Source organism: Zootoca vivipara, chromosome 9 (genome assembly GCF_963506605.1).
Source record: "Zootoca vivipara chromosome 9, rZooViv1.1, whole genome shotgun sequence".
Taxonomy (NCBI): domain Eukaryota; kingdom Metazoa; phylum Chordata; class Lepidosauria; order Squamata; family Lacertidae; genus Zootoca; species Zootoca vivipara.
The window spans coordinates 38,183,192-38,205,826 of record NC_083284.1 but is presented as its reverse complement, the minus strand read 5'-3'; the positions used below and the strand labels follow the sequence as shown (position 1 = coordinate 38,205,826).

Genomic DNA, 22,635 nt, shown 5'->3' with positions numbered 1-22,635 from the left:
TTATCTTTCCCAAGTACAACAAGTAGTTGGGAAGAAATCTAAGATGCAAACACCTTTCACTAAAGGGGCACAAAGAATATTGGATTGGAGTTGCATCTCTCTACTATGTCCAGTGGTTAGAAGCAGAACCACAAAGGATAATTGCTTTTTTACTGGATTCAATCTACCGGCAAGAGATTATTGTAGACCAGCAGTCAAATCCTTATATGGGGAACAGCAGCAGAAATACAAGGATGGAGAAAGAAATACGCCATCTCCTTTGATTCTGGAAACAGAATCCATAGCTTCCAGGTCATGTGGCCAGCATGACAAAGCCGCTTCTGGCAAACCAGAGCAGCACATGGAAACGCCGTTTACCTTCCCGCTGTAGCAGTTCCTATTTATCTACTTGCATTTTGACGTGCTTTCGAACTGCTAGGTTGGCAGGAGCTGGGACCAAGCAACGGGAGCTCACCCCGTCACAGGGATTTGAACCGCCGACCTTCTGATCAGCAAGCCCTAGGCTCAGTGGTTTAACCACAGCGCCACCTGGGTCCCTGGATTATTGTAGACCAGCACCTGGATTATTGTAGACCAGCAGTCAAATCCTTATATGGGGAACAGCAGCAGAAATACAAGGATGGAGAAAGAAATACGCCATCTCCTTTGATTCTGGAAACAGAATCCTGGAGAAATGGCTGCAGAGAAAGGGAACAAGACATGTCTTAAATATTTAGCTTGAATGAAGGTTCAACCAATCTTGAGTTTAACTACAGTTTCCAGCTTTCATTCTGCTTCTAAGCCAATATTCTATTTTAATACTGGGTCATACCAGATACTAAAGACAAAATTGGTGTCTGGTTGGCCAAAGAAAGAACAGGATGCTGAACTGGGTGGGCCATTGGTCTGATCCAGCAGGATCTTCTAATGCAAAGATGACACATAGTTTTGCTTTTTAAATCCCAAAGACACAACATAAGACAAAGCCAATACCCTCCTGGCATTGCTGGCCGTTTCAGTGTCACTGCCAGCAATATTATTCTGTAGAAGGGGGTTGTGTGAGCAAGTTTTCTGTCATCCTTTGAAAGGCATCATGTTAACAGTAGTCAAAATAGCAGTGCCTCCCGGGGACAACTTCATGCTTTTACCTGGCATGCTGTATCCATGTGACCTTGCCTATCTTTTAGTGAAGTGTGTGTGGGTTTTTTAGCAAGCTTTGCAACAAACAGTAAAGGATCTTTCAGTTAAGCAGAGATGAATCCTTAAAATAATCCTTTGCACAGCTCTCTTGCTGTCTGATACAAAAGAACCCAGAAGACTAGTAGAAGGGTACATAAAGCAATCCCCCCCCACACACAAAAGTCAGTGGCTTTCAAAGGCAGCTCTTTACTTTATTGGTTAAAGGCATGTTATGAAGAAGGGAGAAAGGAGGGGAGGCAGGGGAGGCAAAGCAAAGCAGAGTACAGAAAAGCAAAAGATTACTGTCTACCACTATATCAGCAGTGGCTGGTGCTCATTGCAGCTGGCAGAAAACAGGGATGCCCAGCAGAAGGTGGAACCAAAGACAGTAATAGGTGGAGACAAGGCCAATGACAGGTGGAGCCAAGTAATTCTAGTTTTGTCCCAAACTTCCTGCTGAATTCTACAAGGACAACACTGAGACTAAGGAGGAGGAAGCTGACAGCTGGTTGTAAATAAGAAGGCAGGCAAGAGCTGGCTCACAGCAGACTGAGAGTGGTGGGGCAGTGAGAGGTGTGTTTCCAGCTACCTCCCCCCTTGCCCTTGGAAGCCTGATAAGATGATTCAGCAGAGGGTAGTGTGAGCAATATCATGGGAGGGGTGTTTCTAGGATTGTGAAGCTCCCTTGTTATTTTGCTGTTGGGTGCTGCATGTTTAAGTAATCTTGTTATATTTATAGTACAGAAATGTGGGGGATTTGTATATTATTATATTTGCTATTGTTTTGCTATGTTGTTGTGAATTTTTGTAGTGTTTGTTTGAAATGTATCATTGTGTTGTTTTTTGTTTTTTGCAAGCTTCTTTGAGCGTGACTTTTCATATGGAAAAGCGGCATACAAATAAATGGAAAATGAAATGCTTACAATATCCATTCATTATAAGAACTAGAGTATAGGAACAGCTCTGCTGGATCTCACCAGAAGACTATGTAGTTCCACATCACATTTTCCATTGTGGCCATCTAGATACCTATGGGAGGCCAACAAGCAGGACCTGAGCCCATGAGCCCTTTCTCTCAGTTGTTTCGCAGAAACTGGTATTCAGAGGCACGAAGCCTCTGAACCTGTAGATAGTATACTGTATATCTCTCATGACTAATAGCCACTGAAAGTCTTGGTCACCATGAATTTGTCTCATCTCTCCTTAAAGCCAGTCTAAGACGGTAGCTATCACCACATCTTGTGGAACTGAATTCTACTGTTTAACTATGTGCTGTGTTGCAAATAGTTATTTCCAGTATTGTTTTAAGGTTTACCCTAACTAATGTGGTAATGTATTGATATCATTTGGGGTGAACATGGATGAGGTATCTGATCTGTGAATGATGAGGGTTTTAATGTACAATGTTTTAGAGACGTGCTTTAGCGCCTAGCACTGTAACTGCATCGCCTCCCTAGGCACTGATGAGATTGCTGCTTTGCATCCTGTGTGCCTTTTTTTCTACATGTCAGAAGCTCCTGGAAGCTTTTCTTCTACTAGTGGTTCTGTGAAGCACAAAACCTCCAAAACCTCACACCTTTATTTTAATGTAATAAACATTTTAAAGTAATTGTCCAATTTCCAGTTTCTTTGGTGTTTTGAGAGGGGGGCAGTAATCATTATAATTCAGCCTGTGCTAAGATTTGTCTAATGTAATTCAGCATTAATTAGCTGAATCATTATTTTAAAGTGTTAGTGAATTGCCTTATAATTACCACATAATAGTGCTTGTAAACGAGACAATGGAAAGAAGCGACAAGTCCCCCAAATGTGCTGAATTTAAAAGGTGTAACTAAGAGACCAATATAACATGCTGTTACTCTGAGACAATGGCTAAATGTGAGACCATCATTTCCCAAGGGGTAATTTACCACGCCATGCATGTAACTACTCACCACTTGGCAGGACCATTGAACCAAGCTGGGGGTAATTTAACTATTCCTCAGCTTCCCCACATTTCTAATAAAATGGACTGTAACATTCTCACCACCACCTGGCAAGATGGAACAACCAACCAATGCTTTATTGTGAATACATTCATTGGTATGGAATACTGTTACCTTGTTTGTTTGTTTGTTTGCTTGCTTGCTTGCTTGCTTGCTTGCTTAATTGACAAGTCAGCCATTTTATGCTGGCACCCACAGCACTTTTCTCATGATATGAGCAGCAGTACCTATCTTCTTAAGAGGGACCCAGGTGGTGCTGTGGTTAAACCACTGAGCCTAGGGCTTGCTGATCAGAAGGTCGGCGGTTCGAATCCCTGTGACAGGGTGAGCTCCCGTTGCTTGGTCCCAGCTCCTGCCAACCTAGCAGTTCGAAAGCACATCAAAATGCAAGTAGATAAATAGGAACCGCTACAGCGGGAAGGTAAACAGCGTTTCCATGTGCTGCTCTGGTTTGCCAGAAGCGGCTTTGTCATGCTGGCCACATGACCTGGAAGCTATACGCCGGCTCCCTCAGCCAATAATGCGAGATGAGCGCGAAACCCCAGAGTTGGTCACGACTGGACCTAATGGTCAGGGGTCTCTTTACCTTTACTTTACCTATCTTCTTACAACAGCAACAAAAGCACTGCAACAAACCAATCAGTACTACTAGTTACCACTGCATCAAAAGTCATTTGTGCATTGGAAGAGAAGCCAATGCAGCACCCTCAGATGCTGTTGGACTCATAACTCCCAGCTGGCATGACCAATGATCAAGAATTGTGGGAATTGTAGTCCAACAAAATCTGGAGAATGGCTTCTATCACGACCAAGGCCTAAGGTGCCAAATGATTCTGCTGCAATTGCAGTTTCAGATAGACCAGAGTCAAGTGGGTGGATTTCCTCTCCTCTGTGCCTCCCCTCAATTAAGCCATACACATCTAAAACAGTTCTGGAGGAAGTCTTCCTCAACAGGATGTCTCTCCAGCTTTAAATGCAGTCTTGCAAGCTATGAATTCTCTTCATATTTTTCTTGCTTCTCATGATGCTCCTACTCTCAAAGGCCCAACAAGAGTGTTAACTGTTGCCCTGATAACTGGCCTACTCTGTCTGGGCAACCTGTTAACCCTGCAAGTGATTTTTAAAAACTTAGTCCACACCATTCAATCCTAGTTTTGTTGCCTCCCCAACCCAACCCAACAAGCATGTCTCCTCCTATGATTGCAGGAGAAAAACAGGAGCAGGCTCCAGACCACTGTATAACAGCAGCTATCAGCACCACTATACAGGAACTGACTCCCCTTCCTCTGCGTCAAACCTATGTTGTATAGGGAGGTTTCTGGTCAGGAAAGGAGAACACAATAATAGCTCTGCTGAATCAGGCTGATCCTAGTACCGTATCATAGAATCATAGGGTTGGAAGGGTCATCTTGTTCAATGCCTGTAATGCAGGAATCGGTTAAATAATCCTTGACAAATGGCCATCCAAATTCTGTTTAAAAACCTCCAGTGAAGGAGGTTCCACTACTTTCTGAGGGTAGTCCATTTCATTCTCTTCCTAAAGTTTAATCAGAACCTCCTTTCTTGTACAGTGGTCTCTCGACTTATGAACTTAATCCAGTCCGAATGCACATTCGTAGGTCGAAAAGTTCAGAAGGTTGAAACGCGGTTTCCCATAGGGAAAAAAATATTCAGAAAAATTCGTAAGTCAAAAAAACCACATGTAAAAATCGTAAGTTGAGGAAACCGCATTTAAAGCCGCCAACGGTTTCCGTTCGGATGTAGAAAAATTCATAAGCGTGCGGCCATTTGTCCCGTTCGTAAGTTGAAACCTACGGATGTCGAGTCAATCGCAAGTCAAGGGACCACTGTAATTTGAATCCATTGGGTTGGGTCCTACCCTCTGGAGCAGCAGAAAACAAGCTTGTTCCATCTTCCATGTGATAGCTCTTATGGAACTTATAATAGTTTACATCCAGAGGAGGGTAACCTCCCCCACCCCACCCTATTATTATTAATAATAATAATAATAATAATTTTGCCTGATGGCTGCATTTACTTTGGCCAATGTTGCATGCCAGATGTGGGAGTGGCCAAAGCAAAAGTAGATGTGGCTAAAGTAGGCATGGTTGCCCTACATATGTAATAACACACATATCACACAGCAACAGCAGCACAACTTGCATAATTGTTTCTTGAAACCAACATTTTTTCCTGCATCCACCCTCCCCTTCCAGAGGGAGCTTTACCAACCCAGATCTGCTATTATACTGTACCTTCATAGATACATAATATTCATAACACAAAGCAACTAGTTAGAATTTAAATTAAACATGCTTCCCTGAATCACAGAGGCTCACGTAGCAATAGTTTTTTCCAACTCACTTGACCAGTACAAAAGAGAATATTCAAGAGACCAGATTTTAATTGTGTTAGACTAATGGAGAACGAATGCTGTGCAACCAGTTACACTAGCAAGTATACATAACTTGCATGCCTTGCTACTTCTGGATATTTTCAAAGGCCTTCAACAAGTAGTTTAGCATTTATAAACCATTGTAGTTTGTCATATTCTTCTTTTCACTCTTCTGTGTTTTCACTTTAGCAGTGCTATAGGATTTCTGTTGCACGTTTTAAAATAAATTTTGTCTGTTAAAGTAATTTGTGATGTGCCATTAAAATAGGTACATATGAAAAAAATGAGATACTCTTGACAGATTACTCTCAGGGCCAGCCCTACTGTTAGACAGAGTAGGGCAGCTGCATTATATGGCAGATATTGAACAGTGGGTAGTGGAATTAAGATGCTGAATGATGATACAGCTGTGTGTACCACATAGGCTTCCCAGCGTACCTAGTCTGTCATCCTTGGGTATAGAGGAGGGCATTCTCCTGTCAACAGGAGGTTTATAAAATCTAAATGTTTTGTAGCTTATCTCTATTGTGTTTGCAAAGTTTACTATACATTGCTTAGCTAGAATTGTAAATAAGTGGCATAAAAATAGTCAAAATAAGTAATGTCACAGTAGGATTCAATTGCCAGCCCCTGTGGCTTTTCCACATGGAAAGAAAGGAGGCGCCATCTTTTAACAGTTGCTGTATTTTCTCTGTATTAGGTAGAGAATACAGTAGCAAAAATAAGGCAATGGTTAGCTTTGGTTGATGAATGCCTTTGCGATATGATTATTCACAGAATAACTCCCATAATGTAGCCCAAGTGACTGCCGGTTTTGCATTCTGGGTCCAGAAAAAGTGTAAAACATCTTACTATTTATCCAAATCAAAGTTGTTCATTCCTTTATTTCTATGGGCTCCAGGTTGGAAGTGTAAGCAGGCCATTGTCCCCCATACTACTAGAACTGTAAGACAGGTGTAAAAACAAAGCTTTTTGTATCTTGTTCAGACTTGCAGATTACCTGAATCTTTCATATTTATTTTTTTTTTTTAGAACTTTGTCCAGGGTGGGAGTACAGCACAATTAGCAAGATAATAAAATATTATTGTAAGCATAGAACATATCTGCTGCTGTTGTTGCTAATTCTGCCAATGGTGGTTCATGGCAGCTGCGACTCAGTGACCTGGTTCTGCACTAAGAGGCAGCCTTTGTTGTTGTTTAGTCGTGTCCAACTCTTCATGACCCCATGGACCAGAGCACGCCAGGCACTCCTGTCTTCCACTGCCTCCCGCAGTTTGGTCAGAGGAGGCAGCCTAGATGGCCTCTTTTGCAGCTTTTGTAGCTGGGGGTCAGTCAGGGCCCTGCCCTCCCAGGCCAGGTGGGGAAAAGGGCCTGCAAGGCAGGGAGCAGGTCTTCCAGGTCTCACAGCCAGGTTTTTCTGCAATTAGAAATAATATACGGCAATAGTATTAGTACCAACATATAACATATAGAAAGTGAAGAATATATGACAAATAGGGAAGCAGAATAAGAGGCGGCAGAGAAACATGTCGGTAAAATTAAAAAGCAGAAATCTGACAAAATAATTTCTCTGCCTTAAAAGTTGGCCCAGTCTCCCTCTTGTAGTTGTAAAATGAGGACAGGTAACAATAGATCTCCTAGACATTTATATGAACATGCATAGAAATATATATGCACCATACCATTGTGCCTCTGCTACCTAATGGGATGTCAAGGACATGATATAACCCTTTTCATTAAAGACTGTAAACCCATAGGAAGTAAGTGAAGGGAAACACAGTAAACATTAAGGGGTGGGGTGCAGGGTGGGGGTTGCGAGCAAAGAAGGAAAACAAAAGGAGCCAGACAGATTAGGACAATAGCACAGAAAACAATGAAAGCTTTATAGCAAATCCCTTTGGAGTTGGTGGCAGTCTTTCCATTGATTCCAGAGGCTCTGGGATTATGTCCAAAAGGAGATTAATTTCTGAAACTTCATGCAACTAAGGGAAAGTTAAACTGGGGGTGGGGGAAGGAACCGTGACACAGGAATTTGGGAGAAATCCCAAACTGCAACCTGCCTCAATGGGCCAGTGTGATGCAGCAGATAAGAGCCATTTCACACTTTATGAGAGTGGCCAAACTCTATGGGTGTCCTGAATATGCTTACCATGGTAAAAATGAAGTGTAGGAAGCAGGATGTTGTAGGAAGCAGGATGTTGTAGGAAGCAGTTGTAGGAAGCAGGATGCTGAAGTGGCTCTGCAGCTGAAAGCTTCTGTACACCTGCCCCAAAATCCCATTGTGAAGCTAGCGGCCAAGTAAGCATCATTAGGTTCATGCAGGAGACCCATCCTCAATCATTAACTTCTCCATATAATACATACTGGTACCATATGTCTAATAATGTATAACCCAGAGAGTAGTGATTACTACCTTGAAGAACAAGAACAACATATGGGCATCTTGAATCAGGGCTAGGGGACAGTAATGGATTGTATGAGGGTGAGCAAACTGAGACGATCTATACAGGACAGAAGGAAGGGCAGCAGCTCTGTGGCAGAGCATCTGCTTTGCACGCAGAACGTCCCAAGTTCAATGCCTCCACTAGGGAACAGACTCCTGTCTAAAACCCTAGAGAACCGCTGCCAGTCAGAGCAGACAATACTGAGGTAGATGGACCAATGGTCTGACTTGCTACTAGGCAGCTTCCTATGTTCCTGTATGCATGTTGGAAATATTTTTTGAGAGATTTCCAGGAATACCAGACTCAAAAACTTGACTTCCACCTGTGCTCCATGCCCCTCTGTTCTGATTCTTCATGAACTTTGGTAATGATAGTGAGCTGCTGAACTGGGCTTTGCTGCTGGATTAGGTATCTCATCTTTAGATTCCACCTAAAATACAAACTTTTCCAGTAAAAAATAAATACTTTAAGGGTCCGTACGTTAAGTCCTTCTTGAAGGTTCCTCCTTCAAGTTTTGCATCTGTCTGTTAGATTTTCCTTCCTGTTGAACAATTGAAGGAAAAGTTTTTAACTGGTTGCTATATAAAGGACTAACTAAGCAATTTGAGACTAATAGTGGAAAGCAATTCTATCTTCTTCTTTTTTACTGATTGCTGGGTTCGTATTTCTGCACAGAAAACCCAAAAAGGTTTCATGCTGAGCTGCTCACGTTGGGGAAATAATAAATGAGGCTAGAGTTATAGCCTAAGTAGCCAGTCAGCTAACTGTCGGGTGCATACCAGTGTTTCTGTTCCTCTAGGGCTAGTTTCATCATTTGCCATCAAGAACTCAAGAAAAAGAATTTTAAAAATAGCCACTATGTTTGTGAGTATAGTGAGTGCTTTAAAAGAGCAAAGAGTAACTTGTGCAGACTTTTTCAGATCACTTTAAGTTATCCCTTTATTTCACCCCTTATCATAATTATAACTGCAGAATAAAGAAACTCGCACTTCTTACAGTAGGCAAACAAACATGCCTCTCTATTGCTGGCTGGATAAAGAGCACATCCGAAATTGAAATGCATAGCAAAGGAAAGTCCAACAGTTCTAATATTTAGCTCCTCGGGAGCATTCCAGTAATTACAGGGTGATTGTGATGATGAAAAATCTGCCCTCAGTCAGAGAAAGTCTTGATTGAGCAGCCTGTTTGAGGCTCCTACACCTTGCACCTTAGAAGAAAACCAGCTGGCTGGAAGCCACTTTTGCTGTGCAACAATATGGGTGCCTGCCAGCCAGTTCTCCTCTAAGTGTAGATTTAATCTGACCCTAATTAAAAATAAAATAAAACCAGCAACTTACATGTTCAGCACAGCATTTTTTTTGCAGAATAAAGCAAATATGATGCAGCAATGAAATGTGGCTTAGTTCACAACTAGCTGCTCTATTATTCTCACATTCACAGTACAGTACAGTCATACCTTGGAAGCCGAATGGAATCTGTTCCGGAAGTCTGTTCAACTTCTGAAAACATTTGATAACCAAGGCGCAGCTTCTGATTGGCTTCAGGAACTTGCTGCACGCAATCAGAAGCCGCCGCGGAAGCCCCACTGGACGTTTGGCTTCCAAAGAACGTTTGGAGAGAGAGAGGAGAGAGAGAGAGAGGGAGGGAGAGAGAGAGAGAGAGACAGAGAGAGAAAGAGAGAGAGAGAGAGAAAGAGAGAGAGAGAGAGAGAGAGAACTATGAAAAAAAAACATGGAAGGAGATAAAGAGGAATTTAAAGATTTGGGAAAGAATGAACATGTCATTGTTAGGAAGAATATCAGTTATCAAAATGAATGTATTGCAAAAAAAAAAGGTTTTCTATTCCAATCAATCCCAGTGATTAACAATAAGAAGTGCTTCAAAGAATGGCAGAGAGATATCTCAAGATTTATCTGGAGAGGGAAGAAGCCAAGAATAAAATATAAATTATTAACAGATATTAAAGACAGAGGAGGCTTCTCCCTTCCAGACTTAAAATTGTATTATGAAGCATTTTGTATTTGTTGGATCCGGAAGTGGATACTTTTAACAAATACAGATCTGTTGGATTTGGAATGTCATGACAATAGATTTGGTTGGCATGCATATTTATGGTATCAGAAGGCTAAAGTACACAAGAGTTTTCATAACCATATAATAACAAATGCAATACAGTAGATAATCAATTAAAATTGAGAGAATACAATGAAGTAAGAGGAGAAGTAATGAATCGGTTACAACACTTCCAGGTAAATGAATTATTTAAAAATGACAAAAAGAAAGGATTTGCTCATGAAATCTCAAAACTCCAGAGAGAAATAATAGAATGTGGTAGAAAAGTATCATGGAGAATGTACAATTTGTTGTTGGAATGGGAAACTAAGGATGAAGAGGTCAAATGTGTAATGATAAAGTGGGCTAAAGACGTGGGACCCAAGAGATCTCTTTCTGAAACGTTTGTTCACACAAGCAAGTCACCACAATCTGGCAGAAATGGTTTGGTTTATTTTGTATCTTTGTAACACAGAGAGTGGCCCTCTATGCATTGGCTGCAAGGGGTGGGGATCAGGAAAAAGGAAAAGGAAAAATTGCTATAAAATGGTTGGTGATCAGAGGTTAATCTGAAACCAAGCTGGGTTTGAGTTTGCTAGTGGCCCTGGTAACCTCTCTCACACATCATGGTTGTTAGCAAATTGGATTTTAAAAATAATATGAGAATTGGAGCTGTCAGAGATGCACAAGGGAAACTGTGTTGCCAAAAGTCTTTTTTATTATGGATTTTTATATTATGGATTGTGTTCTGCATTCTTTTATTAATACCATTGCTTAACACAAGTGTGTCATAGCCTTTGGCTAGAAAACAAACTTATGAACTGAACTACTCACTTGACTACACTTGTTGCTAACTCATTCCAGATGTTGCTGGACTACAAAACTTATCATCCTTAAGTGGCTGGGGCTGATGGGAGGTGAGAAAGAAACATAATCTGGAACATCATCCGTAGGAGGTAGGCTGCTCTTCTACTCAGACCTGAAACTGCACCAATGGGTAGGAACATTGGTCAATGTAGCCATTGCCAAACGCTTGATCAATGCCATATTTCAAACATGTAATGCTTTGCCAAAACTTCAGTACTGAGCTCACTGAACAAAAGTGCAATGTTAAAATATGTTTGTAACCTGTTTCCAAATGCCATGTTCTGCCCACCCACCCCCTTCCAATACAAGGCCGTGGTTGCTAATGTCAATATGCATTAGAAATGTTACTGTACTATCCTTGGAAGTGGTTCAGCCACATTTATTGCTTCGGCCATTAAATAGCATTTAGGAGTGGGGGGTGGGTGGGGGAGAGAGAAACTAGGTTAAAAGGGAGCATGTCCTGTAATTCAGCTAAATCATTCAAGTATATAGCTTGAGTTAGGACACTAGGAGTTAAAAATAGATTGTGGATTAAATATTAATGCAAAATAAGAATGTAAACAGAAAGTATGAGATGTGTTGATGTATTTCATTTCATTAGGCATAAAAAAGTTGAAAGCATCTCTTTAGAACCTAGATCATTTTAATAAAATAATCTCGTAGATTACAGAACACTATTTTGCTTCGTCTCGGGGGTCACGTCAAGACAAAGTTTGGTTTTCATTTTGCCTCTAACAAAAGAAAACAGCCTAGTGAAAAATATCTACAGCCGTGGCTCAATTTGACCCAGAGCTTGTGCCTTGGAACCAGCTTAGAATACCACCAACACATGACCTTAAAAAATACTAAACAATGAGATGATTGCCTTTACATATGGGCAGAGTACCCTGCCCTCATTATGATGAATATAATCATCCCCCCTACACACACATCTGAGAGTAGGAGGAAGGGCTTCCTGGTCACAGAGCAGGGCGTCTAGTGAGTCACACCATCTCTCCTGTGAGAAATTAATCAGTAACAAAAGTTGAAGAAATAACATTTAGAACTGTAATGTTCTATGCGATAGATGTTGATCAAGCAAGGTTGGAATAGCAAATGCCCAGCTGCTTGAACTGGAACCAATTCAAAACTCCATCCACTTCTCAAAATAAGACACATGACCATTAAATAACACTGTACAGTAGACTGATTTGGCACTGCACCATTACTCCTGCTGCCCCCAATATAAACTCAGTCTAGCTGTAGGGTGGAGGGGAAATGTGACACTTGCTGAACTTCAGCGTAATCTTGTTTTGCAATGCATTATCCACAGCACATTTATCTCTATCTATCTTTGGGAACAAAGATGACATCTGCCACAGAATGGCTTACATTTGTCTGACTGCTGCTTTCAATGTCATGTATCTGACACAAGTTAACCTTTCTTATAAAATCTAATGGAAGGGAAGAGAATTTCTCATCTGAAATGCCCTTACTGCTACTCTTGACCTACTTGGAAATTGTGGCCTGATGCTCTGAGCATTCACTTATTACTGCATGACTGCAGTAGGTAATCACAACACACTTTTGGCTACATTTTTTAAATTAAAAAATATGTACTTGTTTAGATAATGAATCTTAAAACTCATACCATCCTTGATCTCTTTGCACTTGTGCTGTAAGCAGTAAGTTAAGATAGATATTATGCTATTTTGTAAATTCAGCTCTGCATGGTGGGAGCACTATTTGGACAAAGACAAAAATATTGTGTTAATCTACCCTGAAAGCATGTTTGACTTAAAATTGTGTGTATGGTTATTTTGAAGAGCATCTCCAATGACCTAGGGCCTTATTAATTCATAACATTTAGGATTATAATTTTTGTTCAGGATATTATGGTTGTTAACAACAGCTGTTAAAAAGTTGCTAAAAATAAATGTGTTACCACTTGCTCCTCTAAGGCACAAACAGAAAGTTTAGGCTGCAATCCTATACAAAAATGAGGACTGACTTCTCAGTAGTCATGCAGGCATGCTGTTAGTTTCCTAATGAGTGAGTGTAAAGTTGAGCATCCAGGTCTGAATTTTTCATTCTTTCAGTAGCCATCTCCAGTGACACACAGTACAATTAAATATAATCAACTGCATTAATAAGCAAGTCAGTCCATATCTGGCTAAACGTTGCTGATCATTTTATGGCCGCATCCTGGAAGCTGTCTTGAGTACACAAGCCATGCCACCCAAAATGGTGAACTGGTCCAAGTGTGCTGAATAAGGTTGAATGTTTTTGTTTTTGCAAGTTCCATATCTCAGCAATTGGGAAGTAGGTGGTGACCTTGCAGTTATCACAGTCCTATTTGCTTTTTATGATGCTGAGGTTGGTTCCTGGTTCCTTATTCAACAGAGCGCTCCATGAATAGCCTAAACTGTTAACTTGACCCAATAACATGGAATATGTATTATAATACACTACGGTATATCATACATCTCCATCACTGGGAAACTCTCCTCTTTCAGGTGCATCATCATGCTCTGGGACAAAAAAAACCCCAAGTTGCTTTAGTGCAAAGCAGATTAATGCACAATGACCTCAGTCTGCAGTTATGAGTAAGGGAACTGTAGCCGTGCATCCTAAAATAAGCATTGGGCCACCCCAGATGACACATCCGCACCACCAGGGTAACATGCCATAGAGCCCTAAGTGAAGTCCAACTGCTCAGCCCCATTCCTTTGCCTCTGCCTACTAGCTGCCAACAAGGGAAGACTTCCATCATAGACCAAGGAAGACCCAGCTGCCCTGCTCCACCTGCTTTCCTCAGATATTTTTTGGCTGGAGCTGCTGCCTGGTATTCTACCAGAGAAGAACAGGGCAAGGGTATAATTCGGCTCCATACAGATACCATGCAATTGCTATTCCTGTGCTAGTTGCGATTGTCTGTTGAGCATCTTCACCTAATGGTGAAGGGTGGGCAAGAAGTCCAATGGATAAACAAGCTGGAGGGGGAGGCCTTGGATGAGAAGATGGAAGATTCAAAATAATTGGGACAGGCTGAAAAACTAGGCCAAAGCCAACATGATAAAAAGTCCTGAAATTAGGTACAGTGCAAAAAATAAAATGCACTAACATAAGGTAGACTGGAGGACTGTCACTCACGGGAGATAGAGCAGGCTTCTACTCTGTTGTTCTTGGTGGCAGTTCTAGAACCAATGGGTGGAAATTGCACAGGAGGAAATCCCAGCAAAACATGAGAAACTTCTTGACTACAGTATATAAGTTGCTCCATGGTGGACCAAACTGCCTCAGCAGGTGGTGCCAGACTTTGTGTTGCTAGAGCAAATGTATCTGAGCAAACTAAAGGCTGGATGGCCATTTCAGCCATGCTGTGGTTGCATACTACATTATAGATCATGCACTGAGCATGGGGTTGTTTTAGAGTGGCCTTTCTCAACCTGGGGCCCCTGTCCATATTTTGGACCACAACTCCCTGTGCTGTCTGGGGCTGATGGGAGCTGTGGTCCAGAAGAGCCCCAAGGATGGGAAAGGCTGGACTAGAGGACCTTCCAACTCTTTGGGTTCCAATTTGTGATTTTGCACCACACCGTCTGGAATCTGGATAATTCATGGTTTGTGCACTGAAGTCGGCAGACTTGGATGCAAGGCATGATACGGCGAAGGCAGACTTCGAGTTAATAAATCTTGATCCCCGATGAGTTTTAGCCTGATCTAAGCCCGTTTCACATCGCCAAAGGGCGCTTAGATTGCGCCGTGAGCCCACCCACCCCTCTCCAAACCCACCGAGTGAAATCCATTCTTTCGACTCTTTGGCGCTGTCCTGAACGCAGCCCTCTCAAAGTTCCCCGCGAGAGGAGGGCCCGATCCTTGTCGCGGGGTGGACGCGGCTGGGGGGCGCGGGGGCGATAAGGATACGGGAACCTGTTGTGGCGCGTCCCTGGATGTGGGGCAGAGGGTGGGAATCCTGGCCCGGGAAAGACGCGCCTACTGTAGGTACAGTACTGTACGCAGAAGGCGGAAACTGCCCTCCCCGCTCGGAGCGGGAGCATTTCCCTCCGCGTGATGCATGTGCAGCTCAGCCTTTCCCGCCCGCCCGCTCGCTGGCTGGGCTGGCCTTGCGTGGCCTGCTCTACCCGCCTCCCCTCCCCGGGTGTGGAAGCGCGGCTCGTCGGCGGCCAGCCGTCGACCCAAGCCGGCCGGAGACAGCCCTTGCGGCGCTCCCGCCTTTCCCTGCACTTTGGTGCCGGGAGGGGCGGAGAGGCGGCTCTTCAGAACCCGCTGCTGCTGCGAGGCGCGCCTGAAAAGAGAGGGAGGGAGGGAGACCGCTAAGCTCCTCCTCTCGCTCGCCTTCCCTTCCCTCCAGCAGCTCCAGGAACCAGCAGCAGCAGCAGCCCGCTGGGTGACTGCGAGAGACGGAACGAGGCGGAAAAACAGACCGGGAAGCAAAAGCGGCGAGAAGGAAGGAGGAAGGAAGGGAGGCGTGAGGGGGGGAAGCGGCGGCAGCGGCAGCAGCAGCGGGAGAAGGTGAAGAGGAAAGGACGCGCGCGCAGAGAAGAGGCGGCCGGGGGGGGGGGGTGAGAAGAGCGGAGGGCGCGCGCAGTGGGAGAGGGGGAAAAACCCCCCAAAAGTTTACACCCTCCGAAGCTGCTCTCTGGTCTCCCACCCACCGCTTCTCTCGGCGGCGCTGCTGGCGCGGATGGCAGTTTCACCTGGAATGACAGAAGTTTAAATTTTATTTTATTTTATTTTTGGTGACCATTCTCCACGGCGTCTGTCTTCTCTTAAAAAAAACCAAAAAACACACAATAATAATTAAATAAAAGAATAAAACCTGCCGGATCCGACGCTCCCTTCCCTTTCTACCCCCCCCCCACGCCCTCCAGCAACGGTCGGCGATGTGACAGCCAGGGGGCAAAGCTTTTTCGCCAGCCTTGCCTTGCGGAGAGAGCTGTCAGCGAGGAGGCTGAGCCGAGCGGACTTCTAGCTGTCGCGGCCCCGGCGCCCCCTCCAAAGAGGCTGGAAGTACGGCGGCTCCCCCCCCCCCCCACGCTGACGGGTCTTGCGTGTGAGAGCGTTGCAACCTCCTTCTCAGTCTCTCGCAACCTTCCCCCCCGCTCCCTGCTTCCAGGATTTAACCCCAAATCTCCTCTGGATCCACCTTCTTCCGTGGCCATTCGTTCCCCATTGGCTGCGGTCAGCGCTTCTGGATCGGACTCGCAGAAGTGCAGGGTCTTGCCTCCTCCGGCCATTGCACGTCGCGGGGGGTGACGGAAAAATGAAGGTGAGTACCCAGGGGGTGGGGTGGGGGTCGAGCAGCTCGCTACACTTTGCTTAGAGTCCCAGCGTCTCCAGGGAAGAAAAGAGCTTTCCTTTTTTTCCTTTTTTTTAATGGAGGGGAAGAGCTGGAGGTCCAGATGTACAGTATTTAGTTCTCAGCATGGTGAGAATTTTTTATTCTTTATTTTAAAGAGAGCGAATTAATTGGGACTCAGTAACTCCTCTTGGGGAGGGGATGTGCAGAAAAGGCACTTCCAGGACGCTGCTAGTGCTGGGTATACCCAATGAAAAAACTTAGTTTGCGGTTTGGGGGGCATTGCAAGCACTCCGGCCTTGGGAAACAATTCGGGAGCTTGCACTAGTTCTTCGGCGCGTTATTAGCTGTAGAAACGGGGATCGATATCTGTCGAAAGGGCTGAAACACGGGGGGCACGTGACTTCTAAAATAGTCTGCCGATATTGTGGAGGTCTGTGCCCTCTCTCTCTCTTAGGAAGAAAACAGTCCTTGCAGTTTTAAATATGCACGAAGCAGAGGTAGTGTGTGTCAGTGTGTCTGCCTGTGTGTTTGATTTTTAAGTCGCCTTTTGGAGTGGTTTCCTCGCTCTTGACTGAGCTACTTTTTCGCGAGTCTCTCTCGCCCAGGGTGCCTGGAATTCCATTAAACTTTATTTCTCAGGGAGTTATTTTGGTCTGAGTATGAAATGGAGAGAAACGGGATCGAGAAGGGTGTGTGCGCGCAAACCGAGGGGAGGGGGAAGGCGATGTCTGCCGTCGGGAGGAAAGGCGGGGGGATCGCTTACACCGCTGCTGTCGATATCGGGTTTGGGGGGAGGTCAGCATTTTGGGGGGGGCACGGGCGGGCGGAGGTGATCTTGCTTCCTTGACCCCCCGGAAACGTCCGTCATTTCAGCCAGCTTTCCAGACGGAGAAGTGGCGGGGGGGGGGGGGAGGAAAAGACAGAGAGAGAAAGAGAAATGTCCGTGCCTTCCAAAAAAATATATTTAGAAACTCTGCCCTCAAAGATGGAGCGCGCGGGGAAATGCTCCCGCCCTAGCCCTCCTTGGGGGGGGGGTCTCGTGTTTTGGGGATCCGGTTGGATGGCTCCCGTTTATTAGTCCGCGCAACTTTCGTAAATAAAAGAAAAAAAATGCCCCGAGCAGGACTTGGAGAAGAAGATACCAGACGCAATGAGGGAACCAGAGGGCAAGTCCTTGAGGCGCTTCGCGGGTTTCTGTGTGTGCGTTTTCGAAAGGGGGGGTGGGCGGGTAGAGAGGAAGGAGGGCTGCTTCTTACACCGGCAGCGCTCGTGTTCCCTTAAACGTTTTTTAAAGAAATTTATGGGGGGGGGGTGGAATGACACGAAAACGTGACCGTTGTTGCTTTTGCGGCTGCTGTGCTCCTGGAAGGGGGAGGCGGGGGAGGAGGGAGAGGCAACGGTTCGGGCGCAGAACGGAAGCGGCCCCCATCGTGCTCACCTTGGTACAGGTGGAGTTAATGTCTCCGAGAGACCTCGGGAGGCGGGGAAAGGAGGCTCGGAAGCCAGCCCCTAATCTGGATATCGCCTCCATTAAAAAGAAAAAGAAAGCGGGGGGGGGGGGTGTAGGAGGTAGCTTGGGAAGGAAGGAGGCGCAGCTTCAGGGCATGGGGGTGGGGGGTGGGATCCAGCTCCAGCTCCAACTCTCGCCTGAATGGATTTCTTCTGCGCGAGGCTTTGCTAAAAAGCTATTTTCCCTTTCGCTGGCCATATGTTTTGGTGGACCGCTTTAAACATTATCCGATTAGTTTCTAAGTCTCGCTCTTCCCGGCAGCTCCAGCTGCAAAAGGCAGTCGAGAGGGTCAGGGAAGGGGAAGGAAATTTACAGGTTTCCCCCCCCCTCCACTTCCACCGCCCCACCGCGCAAGCACCGCCGTGGCGCTTCTCCTAGGTAGGCTCTGCAGCTTTAAGGAGAGATACATTTTCTAGCTTGTGTCGCAGCAACTTTGTATCAGTCATGTCGCCCGCCAGGTGACTGACAAAAGCTTTCGCCCAATGGGAAGCGCCGTAGACCCTGGTGCCGCGGCTTGGCTCTTCTCGCCGCCCAATGGGAGAGAGGGAGGGGAGGAACCCGGTTCTGAACTTTATCTGAGCATGTGACATGTTTTTAAAAGGACTTGGCACCTTCGCACGCGCGACCCCTCCTCTTCCCTCTCTCTGCCCTGAATAGTGTCATTGGGCGACACAACAAATCTCGAGTTGGGAATACTGTCCGGAGAATATAGCTGGCTGCTCGTTATTTCCTCCTCTGCGCCGAGACAGCCTTTCATTTCCGACCGTGGAGATTGACTTTAGGCGGGTGACACTTGGAAGGGGACGTGCGTATTATGCCTACAGGTGGAGGGAAAGTGTTATAGGTATGCAGGGCTGGGCTGGGCGGCGGGGGGGTGGGGTGGGGGGAGATCGTGACTAGCAGGGAGGAGTGACTGTACCCGTTAAATTATAGCAATAATGTGTAACGGTAGAGTTCAGGGACTTCTAATTAGGGAAGGAAAACGTAACTTTTTAAACGTGCATTAGAATAATGCTACCGGTATATTCGCACGTGGGGAGGCAGCTCCCAATGTTGCGTGTTCTCTCCGGTGTTTCCTGTGTGGGCTGGACGAGCCACAAATGATCGGCCACTCTGTGCAACTTTAAATATTATTTCTGGCAGAAACAACCCTGAGGAGATCCTTAGGAGGAAGAGCTGAGCCTAAATATCTTGTCTCAAGAGGACGCTTCTGTGTCAGGGAAGACATAACGGGTCTAAAGCTTGTGTAGGGTTTTGGGTTATTTGTCCACAGAGTGAAAGAGGCTGTTTTTAGGCTGGGTTTGTGTGCGTTGTTTGGATGGGAAACTAGGTTGGGTCAAACTGCATGCTGGGCTTTTAGAGGCCAGGAGAACCGTGTTTGGAGGCTATAGACTAGGCTTTCTGCTGAGTTAAAGGGCTGTGAGCCAGAAAAGCAACCACCAAGTTGAGATACAAAATTCTGTATAGGATAGCATGCCTTGCAGGAGTCGGATAGAGTGTGGAATTTTCAATGTGTCATTGTCAGGGATTGCTACTTCTACAGTAAAATGCGTATTTCTGTATCAAAGCTGATGGTCGCATTTAGGGTTACTCAGCTTTCATCTACTGTAGTTCAGTTTTGTTCAACTAGTTCCAAATGTAACAGCTTGTTAAGGGTGTATTTTATCCTCAAACTTATGCTAGAACGGGAACATGCATTAGTTACTGTTTCATCATATTTAAAGTTAACTGCAAGTTCTGTTACAAATGCAAGCCATGATGGAAGGGGCAGCAATTTCAGACCCTGTGACATATAGCTTATTACTTTAGACAGTTATAGAATATATTTCCTTTTTGGTGGTAGGGGGCAGATGGAAAGAAGAAGTGATAATTGAGTGTGAGATTTTATATCAATTTATACTGCTTGTGTTTGCTGTAAAATGAGGGAAACCTGCTTCAGTTTATGAATAAAAGCATAATCTCCATATAAAATATTCTGAAGTGAAGTGTATCTAATTTTCCAACTCCGTTCCGACATAATGATGTACACCAAAAGCTAGCTTTCATAAAAAGCTTTCTGTGTGTGCCTTAGCTGCCCCAACATACATGTGGTATGTGCAAAGACCACCCATCTAGAAGACAAGGTGGACCCTGGAGGTGAAGTGGTAACTCAGGTGTGCAGGGATTAGGGTTGTTGAGGAAGTAGCACCAGAACCTTGAATTGCAGAAAGCAACAGGGAGTAGGTGCAAATGTCATTGTAGTGCCGTGAACAGTGTTGACTTAAGATCATGGTTAGCAATAAAGCTCTGGGTGGCCTATGGACAAGTCATTCCTGGCCCACTTGTTAAATGTGTTCATAGGTAATGTTATGCTCCAAGCTCCATGGAGAAATGATGCAGTGTGCTGTTTGCTAGTGTCACCTTTGGAAGAGGTGGGCTTCAGTATTCTATACCAGTGGAAGCTTCCAAGTAGACATAATAGATCATCTAACTGACTTTCAACTTTGAGGTTATGAATGCATAAACAACAGTTGCCAGGTCACCAGATGAATGAGTTGAAAAATCTTTAGGCTGTTCCAGATACCTAAGATTTTAGGTAATAGAAGGCTCTATCCTCCAAAGTTATCAGGCTTGCACAATACCTTCATCTAGGTTGTGAGAAAGGTACAGGAGTAGCTTAATGTCTTTGCTTGTGTGATCTGTTTACACATATATCTTATCACAGCCAACAGTGAAAATGGCACAGAGAAATCAGCAGGGTAAAAATGCTTAGACAATCTTCAGGTGAACCTCACTGACCAACAGCAGAAGCAGATTCTCAGTTTCAAGTACACACTGGGGAGAAGGATATAGAAATCCAGTAGTGTTGGTTTCACCAATATTTGCTTGTTCTCTTACTTAAAAGTTAGTTGTACTCCCTATAAAAAGTTTATTTTCATTTTTGGGGTTTTTTGGAAGAAAATAGTAAACAAATTAACAGTTTTAAGTCAAGTTTAGTTCATTTTTTTAAATATGCAATTTATATTTAACTCTAGGGGGGAGTTGAATGAAGTGATGCACATTTGATAGATACATGCCATGATTTGCTACACGTGGCTTCATGTGAGTTAAGCAGTGTATAAATATTTTATGGCTATGACGTTATGCATGCATTTGTCACTTTGTTCTGTAAGATTTCACAAGTGTGTCTTCCTTACAAACCGGTCTCTGTGTATTTAGGCTAGCATGACCTTTAATCTCTTATTTACTTACAGAAATTAGAATGATAGGCTTGTCAGATTTAAGTCGCCATGACTTGATTCATACCTGGGTTTTTTCAAGTTCTAGCTAGTCTACACAAAAGTATATCTATTACTTCAGTACAGAGGGCAATATGATGGGAGAAAACTAAGGACTAAGTCACTGAAACAGTAGATTATCAACAGTTTGACAAGGGCAAGTAAACAGATGACAATGTAACGCTTAAATAAGGAGGCATAATGTTTAGCAAAATTAAAAATGCAAGCATGTGCATTGAATAGAAATAAGGCATGCATTCTGCAAACAGATCACCTGAACATCTTTCAATGCATGTATTTTGAATAACTAAATAATGTATCCATGCTGCCTTATTATTAAAGATTCAAGTCATCTGGTCTTTAGAGTATTTAGAGTATTATTAAAGACGACCAATTAATTCTTTCTCCTTTAAAGATTACAGTTCAGTTGCACAGCAAGGATATAGCCTTGTACAGTATATATGTTTTTCTAGAGGTTATTTTTTGGTCAATTGGAATACGGTGTAATCGGACTTAATCCTAGATACAGAAGTAAATTCCACTGAAATAAGGTAATTTGCTTGTGGATTTCGGACTGGGGTTTCAATTTGTAAATGGCTCCTCAGTTATGTGAGAGGAAAAATTGTGTTGTGAACAGTAAAGCTGTAATCATAAATGCACTTCCTATGGATTAAACATATATAGGAATGTGCTGCAAAGCTACAATCCTATGTACACTTACCTGAAACCAAGCACTGCTAAATACTGGGACTTAATTCTGAATAAGCATGCTTTGGACTGGGCTCCATATAAGATTCTCATGAATAATGTTTCAGCTCAAAGAAAATGTTTTTTTTTTAACTCTGCTGATAAGAATGGGGTTTTAAGAATGAGAATGCTTAGATTCCAAGAGCCAGATTTAATTTTCATTTCATTATGCAATGAAATGAAACTAGCTAAAGTGGCAGTTTATGCATCATGTAAACCATGGTTAATGGTGCACCATGAATACACCTACCTGGGCTGTTTAGCTCCTTTCCCATTTAGAAACAAATCACTAATCCTGGCTATGCGTTGCACGTGAATCATGGATCATTGTTCCTTTCTTCCTTTCAGTAGCAGTTAGGAGCAAAGCGAGTGCAGTCAGCTTATGCATGGTGAGCCCTAGTTTATGGCTAACTGTGACATAAGAACTCATCAAGTGTGTGTTGGGACAGCAATATGGACCTGTTAGGTCCATCTGCCCTACCTTGGTCTCCATGCATTTGATGTAATATCCACACAGTTTAGAGTGCTATGTATGTATGCCCGATACCCTTTGAAATCAGAGAGTTAACAGGTATGTGTAGGTCTCTTCAACTGTGTTCACTATTTAAACACTTTGCATTAAGCTCTCATGAATTGAAGGGTAAAACTTCATACTAGCAGGTATCCATAGGCCATATTAAAAGAAGACGACGACCAGTTTTTGTAAGAGTGAGCATTGATGGGACCACAGAAAGACCCTTGTCATCCAATGCTAGTATGCCAGCCTTCCATATCTTACCTCTTAAAATCCCTTTGCCAGTGTCACCACTCACTGAATTTTTTTCTCCACCCTCCTTGACCTCTCAGCTGCTAAATTAAAGAGATGGATAGAAAGAAACTGATGCCCATTGGTGACCCTTCCTGACTTTCCATCTA

At 43.9% G+C, this 22,635-nt stretch overlaps 1 protein-coding gene across 7 annotated transcripts in view; it reads left to right on the top strand.

The window, feature by feature from the left end:
* Window positions 1-15,252: 15,252 nt before the first annotated feature.
* Window positions 15,253-22,635, top strand: part of NR3C2 (nuclear receptor subfamily 3 group C member 2) — a 140,651-nt gene continuing 133,268 nt past the window's right edge. Inside the window, exons 1-2 of one of the 7 annotated variants that reach the window (XM_060278641.1) lie at window positions 15,253-16,173; window positions 20,731-20,797. The gene's annotated coding sequence lies outside the window, so the exon portion shown is untranslated. Of the gene's footprint in view, window positions 16,174-17,839; window positions 18,095-18,132; window positions 18,561-20,730; window positions 20,798-22,635 lie in introns of those variants that run through there. The other 6 variants (XM_035114101.2, XM_035114100.2, XM_060278642.1 and 3 more) reach the window with 6 other exon arrangements.